Genomic DNA, 14,877 nt, shown 5'->3' on the forward strand with positions numbered 1-14,877 from the left:
GATGAATTTGACATAATTCTGGAAATAGATTGGTTAACTTTGCATGATGCTATTGTGAATTGCAAACGAAAAGTCATTGATTTAAGGTGTAAGAAAGATGAGATAATCTGAATTGAGTCTAGTGATCTGAATGGACTGCCAGCTGTGATATCTGCAATGAAAATATGGAAATATGTGAAGAAAGGTTGTGAAGCTTACTTAGCTTATGTGTTAGATTCAAAAGTGAATGATAAGAAAGTTGAATCAGTGCCTGTTGTCTGTGAATTCTCTGATGTGTTTCCTGAAGAACTACCTGGTTTGCCTCAATTCGAGAAGTTCAGTTTGGCATTGAATTAGTACCTAGTACTACTCCGATATCAATAGCTCCATATAGAATGGCTTCGACTGAATTAAAGGAATTGAAATCTCAGTTGCAAGAATTGACCGATCGAGGATTTGCTAGACCGAGCTTTTCACCATGGCGTGCTTCTGTTCTGTTTTTGAAAAAGAAAGATGGCACAATGAGAATGTGTATTGATTACTGTCAACTTAATAAAGTGACTGTAAAGAACAAATACCCTCTGCCTAGAATTAATGATTTATTCGATCAGTTGAAAGGTGCTACTATGTTTTCTAATATAGATCTGAGATCAGATTACTAATAGTTGTGAGTAAAGGACTCTAAAATTCTGAAAACTACTTTCAGAACGAGGTACGGGCATTATGAATTTTTAGTTATGCCTTTTGGATTAACAAATGCACCTGCTGTATTTATGGATCTAATTAACAGAATTTTCAGACTGTATCTTGATCAATTTGTTGTTGTATTCATTGATGATATTTTGATTTATTCGCATGATGAATCTAAGCATGCTGAACATCTAAAAATAGTGCTATAGACTCTGCGAGATAAACAGTTGTATGCAAAGTTTAGTAAATATGAATTCTGGTTGCGAAAAGTTGGTTTTCTGGGTCATATTGTATCAGCATCCGGTATCCGAGTTGATCCGAGTAAGATTTTAGCTATTCTGGATTGGAAGCCTCCGAGGAATGTATCTGAAGTCCGCAATTTTCTGGGACTTCACGGTTACTACAGACGATTTGTAAAAGATTTCTCTATGATAGCAACTCCGTTGACAAAATTGCTTCAGAAAGGTGTGAAATTTGAATGGTTTGAGAAATGTCAGAAAAGTTTTGATCGGTTAAAAGCTCTGTTAACTGAAGCTCTGATATTGGTACAACTTGAGTTAGGTAAAGAATTTGTTGTTTACAGTGATGCTTCGTTGAATGGATTAGGTTGTGTTTTAATGCAAGAAGGAAAAGTTGTTGCTTATGCTTCGAGACAGTTGAAGCCGCATGAGAAGAACTATCCGACACACGACCTTGAGTTAGCTGCCATCGTGTTTGCTTTGAAGATCTGGCGTCAGTATCTGTTTGGTGAAAAATGTCACGTGTTTTCTGATAATAAAAGTCTGAAATATTTAATGACGCAAAAAGACTTGAATCTGTGATAGAGAAGATGGTTAGAACTGTTAAAAGATTACGAACTTGTGATTGATTATCATCCGGGAAAAGCAAATGTTGTTGCTGATGCTTTGAGTCAAAAATCGTTATTTGCTTTAAGTGCGATGAATGCTCAGTTAGTTCTGTCTGATGATGGTTCAGTTTTAGCTGAATTAAAATCAAGACCTTTGTTCTTACAACAGATCTGCGAGGCTCAGAAGAGGGATAATGAAATTATAGTTAAACGAACTCAGTGTAATTTTGATTCTGACTCTAAATTTTGAATAGATGTTGATGACTGTCTGAGATTCAGAAATAGACTTTGTGTTCCCAGAAATCCAGAGTTGATTCAAATGATTTTGAGTGAAGCTTACAGTAGTAGATTTTCTATACATCCAGGAAGTACGAAAATGTATAATGATCTGAAGAAGCAATATTGGTGGCCGAGAATGAAAAGAGATATCTCTAAGTTTGTTTCGAGATGTTTAATCTATCAGCAAGTTAAAGCTAAGCATCAGGTGCCATCTGGCTTATTACAACCAATTATGATTCCAGAATGGAAATGGGATCGAGTGACCATGGATTTTGTTTCGGGTTTGCCTCTGTCTCTGAAAAAGAAAGACGCAATTTGGGTTGTAGTTGATTGTTTGACGAAATCAGCTCATTTTATTCCATTTCGGTTTGATTATTCGCTTGGTAAGCTAGCTGAGTTGTATATTTCTGATATTGTGAGATTGCATGGTGTGCCATTGTCAATAGTGTCTGACAGAGACCCGAGATTTACATCGAGATTCTAGAAGAAATTGCAAGATGCTCTGGGTACAAAATTGCATTTTAGCACCAATTTTCATCTGGAAACAGATGGTCAATTAGAACAGATTATTCAGATACTCGAGGATATGTTGAGATGTTGCATTCTCGAGTTTGAAGGTACATGGGAACAGTATCTAACTCTGATTGAATTTGCTTATAATAATAGCTTTCAATCGAGCATCAAAATGGCACCGTACGAAGCCTTATACGGTAGAAAGTGTAGAACTCCATTTTACTGGTCTGAGCTCAGTAAGAATAAGATTCACGGAATTGATTTGATAAAAGAAAAAGAACAGAAAGTGAAAGTAATTCGAGATAGTTTGAAAACTACCTTTGATTATCAGAAATTTTATACGGATTTAAAACGACAAGATATTGAATTTGAGATTGGTGATAAAGTGTTTTTGAAAGTATTTCCGTGGAAGAAACTGTTTCGATTTGGTAGAAAAGGCAAATTGAGTCTGAGATTCATCGGACCATATGAAATCATTAAGCGAGTTGGGACGGTTGCTTATAGATTGAGGCTACCATCTGAGTTGGAAAAGATACATAATGTATTTCACATATCAATGGTTCGACGGTACAAATCTGATCCATACTATGTGATATCCCCTTCTGAAATTGAGATTCAATCTGATATGACTTATGAGGAAAAACCAATCCGTATTTTAGCTCACGAGATTAAAGAATTGCGAAATAAGAAAATTCCTTTAATTAAAGTGTTGTGGCATCGTCACAGTGCTGAAGAGGCTACGTGGGAGCCTAAAGATTCAATGAGACAACAATATCCAAATCTGTTTAATGGTAAGAGTTTTGAGGATGAAAATCCATAATGGGGGGAGAATTGTAACAGTTTGGTTTTGACCCTAGTCAGAATAGTGGTTTCGGGACCACAAATCTGAGTCTGAAAAATATTTATTGTTATTTTCTATGTCTGTGATATGTGAATTTACATCTGTTAAAATTTATGTGATTTAATTTATCTGTTTCTGTGCTTAATTATGAAAAAGGATTAAATCGCGTAAAGTGTAAAGTTGAGTGCTAGATGCTAAAGCACCTATTTGGCCTGGCTTTTAAAATAAAGGTCCTTACATGTCAATTGGACCATTTTACTAATGCATGGACAAATATGGACATGAGTTGGTAGAAACTAATGTTATGTCATTAAGGGTAAAATGGTAAAAGGTGATTATAATGTTATAATAATAAAATGAAAACATGAAATTGGCTATATTATCATGCATGTAGCCGAAAATCAAAGAAAAAGAGAAAGGAGAAAGCCATTTTAGGTTTCGGCACTTTGATTGCTTGATTAAGATCAAGAACAAAGAAAATCAGACTTAGATTCGGGGAAGTCCAAAATAGTTGAATAGATGACTCGTTTTATCTGAAATCCGCTCGAGGTAAGTCAAATTACAATTACGTGTTAATTGAAATAAATTCTGCACATATAAACTGTAATCTATATTGGATGGCCTTGAGTGCCTGATGAATATCTTTGGAGAAAAGTATGATAATATGTTAATATCTGAAAAGCTCTATATGTTTCTAAGAAAAGTTGACATCTGTCTGAGACATAGTGTAAGACCGTGCTTGGGACACAGGCCTCGATTGAGATTTATGTATAAGACCATGTATGGGACATCAGCATCGTATCTGATTTCGTGTAAGACCCTGTCTGGGATAGAGGCATCAATATTGAATTACATGTAAGACCACGTCCGGGATGTCAGCATTGTACTTGTTTATAAGCATCTATATTGTTTCTGACTCATCTGACGATAGCGTATGAAATCTGAGTTTGAGTATATGAAATGTATAACCTATGCAGGTACGTTTGTATCATACTAAATTTCTGAATATGAAAAACTCTGTCTCTGTGAAATATGTATAGAAATGGAGCATGACATATATGCAAACAAAGGAGCATGGTTAAGTTTATGAATTATTCTATGAAATGGTTATGAATCTATATGGGTGAATTGTATTTATATATTTTAGTAGTTAGACCAATTGTATTTGGCTTACTAAGCTCTTTGTAGCTTACTCTATGTGTGTTTATTGTATGTTTTACAGTTATCGTAGCTACTGAAGGCTCGGGGATAGTCGAGGATTGTCACCACACTATCGATCTCATTTTGGTACTTTTGAAAGTGTAAATATTTTAAAGTATGGCATGTATAGGCTAGAAGGTCTATATATATAAGTTTTGATGCATATATATTATGCCATCAGAGTTGGCTAACAAATGAAATGTTGTATATAGTTTTGGTAATTGGTTGATGGTGCCAAATGGTATATGGTTGTAGTGTTTTATGAGCTAATATGTTTTTGTTATAATGAAGCATGTTATGAGTATTAAATTGGTTGAAAATTTTAGGTGCAACTGTTGTTTATTATGGCTTGTAAGGATGACCTTTAAAAAGGGGTGGCAAATTGGCTTAAACCAAGCCTGCATTATGCCACACGGCCATAGCACACGAGCGTGTCTGTTGGCCGTGGGAATAAGTTAGTATATAAGCTCGTTTTGGCACGGCTGGTTCACATGGACGTGTCTAATGCTCGTGTGGGGCACACGGCCTTGTCACACAGGCGTGTGACCTCTATAGAATTGAAAATTTTTAAAAGTTCTGAACTTTATGAATGTGTTCGGTTTAGTCTCGACTGTCTCTTAAAAGTACATTTTAGATCTCGTAGACCATCTTAAGAGATGATTGCTTATGAAATGATGTTATATGATATCTATGATTCTAAATTGGTCTGAAATGTTCTGTCTGTATGGTAATTCCTCGTAACCCTAATCTGATGTCGGTTACGGGTTAGGGGTGTTACAATAAACCCACATTGCCATCTCTTATTAACCAAAAAACATCTCACATGCACAATTAAGTAGCCTTTGACCTTGGATCCCCAAATTTCTTACTTCACCACTCCACACAAGCTATGTCTCTGCAAAAATAGTCACAAAATAGTGTAAGCTTAACCAACCTCGGTGAGTATTCATGATGCTGCAATAAACCACAAACACAACAATTAAAAAAAACATGCTAAATACACTTATCACATTGGCAACTTGTGTGGATGAAAATGTGTATTAAAGGATCTCATTGGATGCACGGATCTCCATCACACCATGACTTAAAAAAGTCTACATATCCCTAATAAGTGTAACATGAAGCTAACATTATCTAACACACCAACATGTCCCATGAATAGAGCAATGCTGTATATTCTCTTATCCCTCCACATGTCCCATTAACAAAAAATATAAATGAGTACTCAAATCCTATGACAAGCCAACTATTTCCAGTATTTTCGAAGGTTCACAAGGCAAATATATCCATTTCACAGATTAATTTTCTGGTTTATGTACACTCACACTTATCATCTTCATATCACTTATCACTTTCATATAATTCACTACGAGTGCTAACATATTGGTCATTACACCAAGCTCAATTTCATATCAGATGTGTGTGCATAAATCCAGCTATCCACACAGCATATTTAGCCACATATTCAACATATATAATCACATCACATACTTAGCCTTTCATGAAACATATAATCTACTTATTAGATAAGTAAAAACACTTAATTCTAAGACTTAGATTAGATGATTTCATCACCGAAGCCCCCTTTAATTCATTGTTTTGTGCATTAATTATAGCACACAAGATCACTCACCTTAGTAACTAGCTTCCAGCACAAAGCTCAAGTAAGTTTTTTGTTTGCCTTTGCCCTTGCTTTTAAAGGCTTCCAAATGAGTTGGTACTTTACATACACATCATATACAATAAAAAGGCATTACAAATAGTAGCAAATAAGATTACTTCATTCTAAAATCATAGAACTAGCTTCCAGCACAAAGCTTAAGTAAGTTTTTTGTTTGCCTTTGCCCTTGCTTTTAAAGGCTTCCAAATGAGTTGGTACTTTACATACACATCATATACAATAAAAAGGCATTACAAATAGTAGCAAATAAGATTACTTCATTCTAAAATCATAGATCAAAACCTCTAGATCTCTAAATAAAAAACTTAGCTAATTTTGCCAAAAATACGATTTCACCACTCAAATCTTATTTCTAAACCTTAATTTCGATCATAGTCTTCTTAAATATCATGTAATTACATATTCAAACCTTCAATGTTGTCCAATTACATAGATGTCATTTTTCCAGAAAAATCAGGCTAAATTAACTTTAAAGAGAGGAAAACATTCAAATTCTTTAAAATTACTTAAAAACTTGTTAAATTAAGTTTAAATACCTTTTAATAAAATAAAAATAAGTTGAAATGTGCTTTGAAACAGTACTTTAACTTAATAATACGAGATCCATTATTTTCAAGCTTCAACTTAAAATCTAATGATATACTGAAATCTTAATTAATCAATTAAAACTCAATTTGAAATAATAGCACACTCCATTTTATCAAGAAAAGTTAGAATGTTACCTTAATTTTGCAAAATCGACGAGCTACAAAGCTAATTTTAGTTTGAACAAGTGGAGAACTTTAGAGAAGTTGAGGATAAAATCATTAGTATTCTTTCAAATTGAAAGAAGATTTTATATTTGGAGAGCTTTAAAAAAAAGGATGAACTAATTTTGGGAGAAAAACAGAAATTTGGTGTTTGACAAATTTTTGAAGAGGATGATGAATGGGAGAGAAGGAGGCGATGGTGTTTAAATAACCACCAAATTTTTAAAAACTGGGAAATTGCCCTTTAACCACCTCTAATGTAACAACCCATTTTCAGTGAAATTGGAACAGTGGTTTCGGGCCCACAAATCTGATCTGAAAATAAAGTTTATTTTTATTTTATAATATGGTCCGTATTATGATAGACTTGTCGTGTGAAAATTTTGATACAAAAATTTTATCAGTTAAGTGCTTAATTACGAGAAGGACTAAATAGTATAAAATGCAAAAGTTGAATTCTACTAGCTATAAGGATTAAATAGCTATGGAATTCAAATCTAGAGGTCCCTATATAGCAATTAGACCATTAAAGAAAAGTATGTAGATTTTTGGTGACTCATCCATGGAAAAACTAGAAAAGAGTAGGGACTAAATTAGAAATTGAAATAATTAATTAAATAAAAATATGATAAAAGATATCATCTTATTTTTTTTTCATCTTCAACCCCAAAATTATATGGAAACCTAGGAGAGAGAGCACAAACTTTCAAAGCTTAATTGGGTAAGTTTCCTTGTCCCGTTTTTAGTAATTTTGATATTTTTAAAACCGGGATAGCTTAAACTATCTATTTGGGGGATTAATTTAAAAAGTTATCAAAGTATGAAAAATGCGTCATGGATTTATATGCTAAAAATTTGAAATTTAAGGTAGAAAATGAAAGGTTGTTGATAGATCAACAAGTTTTTCAAAGTGATTTTTAATGAAAACATGATTTAGGGACTAAAATGTAAACTTATGAAATTGAAGAAAAATGTTGAATTTTTATGAATACATGTGCCATAAAATTTGTAATAGGATTTCAGTTAGGCTTGGAATAGGGAGTAAATTGCACAAGTTTCATTTTTCGAGCTTAGGCACAAAATTAGAATTTATGGAAAAGTTAGGAGCAAAATGGTAATTTTGCCTAGGGCGTAATTTAAGTTCAAAGAAATATGAAATATGAGAAATTGATGATTAAAGTTATTTATATAGATTCAGACAACACAAATTCGAGGTTAGACCGAGGAAAAGAAAATGTTTTGGATTAGTAGACTTTATACGCGAACAAGTGTCGAGGTAAGTTCGTGTAACTTAATCGAGTATGTAATTATGTTAATTGAATGTTATGCTTGAATGTGTGACTTATATTGAAGTGCATTACTTGAATACTATAATGGACAATTTAATACATGCTTGAAATGGTAATAAAGGGTTAAGTCCCGATTGAATATTAAATCCGATGAATATATGTACTTTCTCGAAATGGATGAGGTCCTGCATTTGTTGCGGACGGGATTTAGCTCAGACGAGTAATCCTATTGACCTTAATGTAGAAAGAATTTAGCCCGGACGGGTAATCTTGATATAATACCTTTCGAGTATACGTTATGATTAGGGTTTAGCCTAGACTAGTAATCCTAATTAAGCTATTCTAAGCATACGTTATATAAAGAATATAGCCTGGACTAGTAATCCTATTATACGATATGTGGCTCGAGAGTGTGTTCCTTGATTAAGTTCCCTAATGGGTACTCTTGAATAAGAATTGATGGATTATTAAATCGTACACCTCGAAAACATCTATCGGAATTTCAATGATTCAATGGACACAACTCTTGACATGGTATGAGAATTTTGAGATGAAATGATAATGACTTGAAAGAATATTGCATGATGAGCTCACCTACGTTTACTTGATTGATATGAAGATTTTGGTAACTAACATGTTTGATTGAATGCATGTGTTTAGGCAATTTTGCTAATGGATGGAAAAACATGATATTGTATGCTTAGATTTAATAAACGGGATTGGTAAGTTTAGTTTCTGTTATGCGAACTTACTAAGCATGTAATGCTTACTCCGTTTTATTTTCCCTGTTTTATAATACTCTGAAGCTCGCGAAGGTTGGAGATCATTGAAGCATCGTCACACTATCAACTAGATATTTTGGGGTATACATATAGTAGAATCATTTTGCTATAATGGCATGTATAGGACAACTTGACCATTAATGGCTTGAAGATGATGTTTATAATCTAGTCATTGGAATCCCTAGTAATGGTTGTTTTGATATACTTGTAATGTCATGCTATGGTAGCTAAATATATGTTAAGTGGTTGTTCAAATTATGCCTAACATATGGAATATACCAAGGTAAGATTATAAACATATATGAACGTAATGATATGCCTTGTTGAATGATGGAATTTGCTTAATTTGAATGCTTGAATTGGTTGGTATTTTGATGTGTACTTTAGTGCAGGAAAATGGTAAATTTGGGTGACAAATGAGGCTAGGAAATGGCTTTCTTTTGTCCACACGGGCAGACACACGAGCGTGTAGTTAGGCTGTGTGTCCCCTGCACCTTAATTTTAAGAAAAAGAATGCTCAGAATTGAGCACACGGGCAAAGACACGAGCGTGTGTCTCAGCCATGTGTACTACACTGGCGTTTCTTTTGGCCATGTGAAACCTAAACCTAATTTTGAATTAAATTAATTAACCACACGGCCTAGCACACGGGCGTGTGGCATAGCCATGTGCACAAGTCAGAGAGTTACACAGGGTCAAACAAGGCCTATAGCACGGGCGTGTCCCCTGGACCACACGGGCGTGTGAGCCCTGCACCTTGAAATTTTTTTGAAATGTAGCGAAAAAGTCTTAGAGCTCCCGATTAAGTCCCGACTCGATTCTAATGCTCGTATTGGGCCCTGAGGGTCCAATTAAGGGACGTTTTGAATGATCTCGTTAATGAATAGTGATTTACATAAATTATTTGTAAAATGTTCTGAAAGTTATGGTAATGCTTTGAAACCCTATTTCAACGACGAATATGGGTTAGGAGTGTTACATCTAGTTTTCTCACTTTTCTGATTTGGTCCTTGTTTTTCAATTAAACCCAATTTCAAAAATATTTTCAAATCCGATCTCATTTTTAAAATTTGTTTTAACCAAATTAATTTTCGATCACTTAATTTTAATTTATTAACCTAAAATTTTTAAATCTAATTATTTTAATATTTTATTTAATTATTCCTATTTAATTTAATTATCTAACCTATAATTTTCGATTCACTAACCCCCGATTTACTAACCCGATTCTACTAACTTGATTTTTGGGATGTGACAGTATAATTGTCCTCACAAGGTTTTTGCATGCAAAGAAAAATGGAAGCAAATGTTGTTCATTAGTTGTCTAAATGTTTAACTAATACTAGGCGTATTATGTGGTCAGATCGTAGGACGAAAGGACAACTTGTATTAGTAGACGAACCTAAACATATCCTTAGATAACTGGAAATAAGCAAACAGATTAAAAGAGTAATATGTCATCTATCAAGTCCAATTGGGGAGATGCCTTGTCTTGGGCATCAAAACGGATAACTCCTAGAAGATAGAGAGATAGATGTGACTAACTAGACTCATAGTAATCGAACAGGACCCAAGCAGAATAGATCCTAAATCAATTTATGGATTTATTCACTTGTCGAAACACCCTTAACCCGTATCCATCACCAGAATAGGGTTTTGAAGTATTACCAAAAAAACATAACTTTAAAACATACATTTCAATCCTCAATATAAACATATCAATCATCATTCATATACATGCATAACGTCCCTTAATCGAGCCCTCGAGGCCTTAGAAACACTTTAGAAACAATTCAAGACCAAATCGGAAAGATTTGTCACATTGAAGAAAAAGTTAGAAAAATTGAACTATAAGGGTCACACGGCCGTGTGGCTCAAACGGCTGAGACACACACCCGTGTCTTAGGCCATGTAACAATCAAAATTAGGACACACGACCGTGTTCCAACTCGTGTCTGTGCCCGTGTAACATTCGAAATTGGGTCACACGACCAAATTACACGCTCATGTACTGGGCCGTATAACACTCGAAATGGCCTCACACGCCCGTGTGCCAGGCCGTGTTCTATGCCATGTAACTGCTTGACTTGAATTCCTTTAAAACTTATAATGGACAAACGGTTGTATGTCGCATGGCCGCGTGTCACACACGGCTGTGACACATGCTTGTGTCTTAGGCCGTGTGGACATGAAATTAGCCGAATTAAAGCCATTTCCATTACCAACCCAAACATGTACCTACAAGCATTTTGTACCCAAATTCAAGGCATCAAATACACACCAATTCATGCATGAAATAACCAAATCAATAGACCATAAATCCATCCAACCAATATACCAACAAGGCACCTCAAATGCATTCAACCATATCTTATCTAAACATGTCAAAAACCTATCACAAATCAAGCATCATATCTCATTACTTACTAAGCTACTACACACAACACAATTGAAGCATTCATACTCCAACATTTTGCACCAAAAAGCTTTATACATCTACTACATATAAGTGTTTGAAAAGGCTTACCTAGTTATGGAACACAAGTTCAAATACCATTTAATATCAACAGGTATAAACATATCAACTTTTAATATTTAAATATTCACCAAAATATTGTGTTACTAAGGACCATTCCTAATACATGCCACTTTAACAAACAACATCAAGAACCAAAATCATTACCGAGATGGTGATGGTAATGTGTGAGCTTTCGAGTCAATCCAATCAAATCAACGATTCCAAGAGTCCTACAAAATCAAATCTAGCTAATGAGCATAAGAGAGCTTAGTTAGTTCGATAATAGACTCATTTTCTATCAACAACTACTTTCCAAATGGAAATTAACTTTTAATACACCGGCACATAGTCTGCTAGGCAGAAAGCCTGAATAACACTGGCAAAAAGCCTACTAAGCACAAAGCCTGAATAACAATATACTTCTATATTTAAACATAGTTCTTAATAAAATTCAAAGATTAATCACTAATAAGGTATTCAATTAAATTAAGAATAAGCATATACCAAACTTACAGGACTAGATTGTAGTAATTGCGAAACACAAGAACTACGAAATCTTCCCTTTTCTATGATTGTCAACCCATTCGTGATCTAAAACAATAATTTCATTCAATTGAGTACTTCTAAATATCAATTTAATCCATGATTCATTTTATGTAAAATTACTATTTGTCCCCTAGTATTTTAACTTTTCACAAGTTAGTCCTTAAGCTCATAAATTGAAATCTAAACATTCTAATCCCCCATTCGAAGTAACCAAGTTTATCAAGGAATTATCAACCCAAATAAACCCTTATTTCCTAAATTTAACATATACTTTACCATTCTTAAAAATCAATCCTAAATACAAATTTCATCAAAATTCACTTTACAAAACCTGTTTATTCCTCAACTAACTACAAAAATGGTCTAATTACCATCTAAGTTTTTTCACTTTAAAGTTCTTGTAACATTATTTAATATTTTTTAATATTAAATATTATTTAATATTATTTAACATTATTTTATAGTGGTTTTAAAACCACAAATCCGAGGTCAAGAAATTATATTTAATATTATTTTATGTGTTATAGCATGATTATATAAGTGCATGAAAATTTTGGTGAATTAATTTTGGCGTTTGAGTGCTTAATCGCGAAAAAGGACTAAATTGCATAAAGGGCAAAAGTTTTGTTTTAATAGTCAAAGGTGTCAAATTACTAGAGAACCATAATTGGGGGTGTTCAAAGTGTAAATAGACCCTTTTCACAAGCTTTGATAGAGACAAATAGGAGTTGAAAAGTCAAAGTTAGGTGACTTTTTTTGGTAATAAATAAAACAAAAAGAAAAAGTTGTCATCCTTTCATCTTTTTTTCTTCTTCCACCAAAAATGGAAGTAAGGAGGGGGTTTGGAAAGATCAAAATATCAGCCACTTATATTCTTTGCCAGTGATTTAGATGCTTATTTTTGATAATTTTTGTACTTTTAGAACCCTCGTAGCTTAATCTAGCTAATGAGGGGACTATTTTGCAAAATGGTTAAAAGTCTAGGGTTTTACCATAAGAATATTCATGTTGTTTGCTGCATTTTTATGGAAGAAAATGAATCTTAGTTGTGTAATAAACAACTTTTGTGAAAGGTGTTAGCATGAAAACACCTAAAAGTATCATTTTATAAAGTTTGTAAAATAGAGAGTAAATGTGTGTAATAATTGAAATCTTGAGTTGCTATAGTTATGAAAATGGTTAGTCTAGGCTTAAAGAGTAAGAAAATTGAATAAAATCATTTTATGAGCCTAGGGGCAAAAGCGTAATTTTGGCAAAATTTAGGGGAAAAATTGTAAATTTGCAAAAATATGATTTTTGGGTTAATTTGAATAAATCCGAGTCCTAAATTGGCTATATTTGAAATGGTAGATCAAGGAAATTGAGATTCGGGCTTAAATCGAGAAAATACAAGGTTATGGACTAATGGTAAAATTGTTGTTTTTGCATTCGAGGTAAGTCAGTGTGATTTAATAAGCATGTTATTAATGTTATTATTGTTATACTTGAAAATCTCCTTGTTATTATTGTATTGAATTATGTGTTAGTGCTAGGGGGTATGAGAAAATATTATACCCTATGAAATAATCGAAACCTTAATATGTCGATTTCACTTTGTGTATTTATGAAATATTGTAAAATTTGTGAAATATGATATCTTGTTGAGATGAGAAAATTATAGAATGATGAAATGAACTGAAAGTTCTAATGGTGACAAACTTTGTAAATTGTATGATCAATTCTTCGAACGAGCTTGGCTACGATGTGACCCTTGAGAAATCCCGGCTAGACCTTTGGAAATACCTAGGATACGGGAATCGAGACACTGCTGTTATGTGAGCCAGTGTAAGGCATGTTTGGGACATGCATCGGCCATATTATGAAAGCCAGTGTAAGACCATGTCTGGGACATGGCATCGACATTGAGATGAGTGCCAATGTAAGACATGTCTGGGACATGCATCGGCCTCGAGATGTAAGCCAGTGTAAGACATGTCTGGGACATGCATCGGCACGGATGTGTGAGAGCCAGTGTAAGACCATATCTGGGATATGGCATCGGCATCGATATGTGTAAGATTTCTCGATTATCCTCTGGTATTCTAAGTGGTTCAACGGATAGTTCAAAGCTTGCGATAAAAGTGAGAAAGTAAATATTTGAGCATGCTGAAAAGGTACAAGCATGTATTCGAAGCTTAAATGCTATTGTGAACATGAAGCAATGCACCTTTGGTAAGGATACAAATAAGTAAGTTATGCCTATGAAAATGAAATTGTGGTGACCTTGTGATTATGGTTTTATGTTTATGATGTACATATATGTATTCTTACCATGATGGTTGAAATGTGAGTGATGATTATGTGTGAGACTTTGAGGCCACATTAAATTGAGACATGAAATGTATATTCCTTTACTTGGTGGCCTAATGAATATGAAAGGAGAAATGGATTAACATAAATGCCCATGTCAAAATAATCATGAAAGAGTGAAATATAGTAATAAAATAGTTTCAGACAATGGCAGTAGTCCAAATTTGAAAATACACCAAAAATAGTAGGAAGTGAATTAGAGACTGAATGAAATATTAAATTGAATCTTATTGAGTTTAGTTACACATAGAAGAAACGATGTGAGCAAAAGAATTTCATATTATGAGATATTTGAAATTGTGTGAAACATAGTCAGAACAATTTCGAAATCCCCTATTCTGATTTGAGAAAATCATTGAAAATTGTAAAAAAAATAGTTATGAGTTATAATTTATATTCATAGAATTCTTAATGAGTCTATTCTCAATAGAAATATATTGGCACATCATCCGAGTCCTGTATTATGAGATAATTAATTTTTAGTGAAGAGGGGTTAGAACTATCAGACAGCAAAAAAGGGTAAATTTAAGGAATAAACTGTACTAATTTGCTGGACCAAAAATTCTGAAATTTTTATGGTAAGAATATATATGAGTCTATTTTCAGGGAAAATT

This window comes from Gossypium hirsutum, chromosome A02, assembly GCF_007990345.1.
Source record: "Gossypium hirsutum isolate 1008001.06 chromosome A02, Gossypium_hirsutum_v2.1, whole genome shotgun sequence".
NCBI lineage: Eukaryota > Viridiplantae > Streptophyta > Magnoliopsida > Malvales > Malvaceae > Gossypium > Gossypium hirsutum.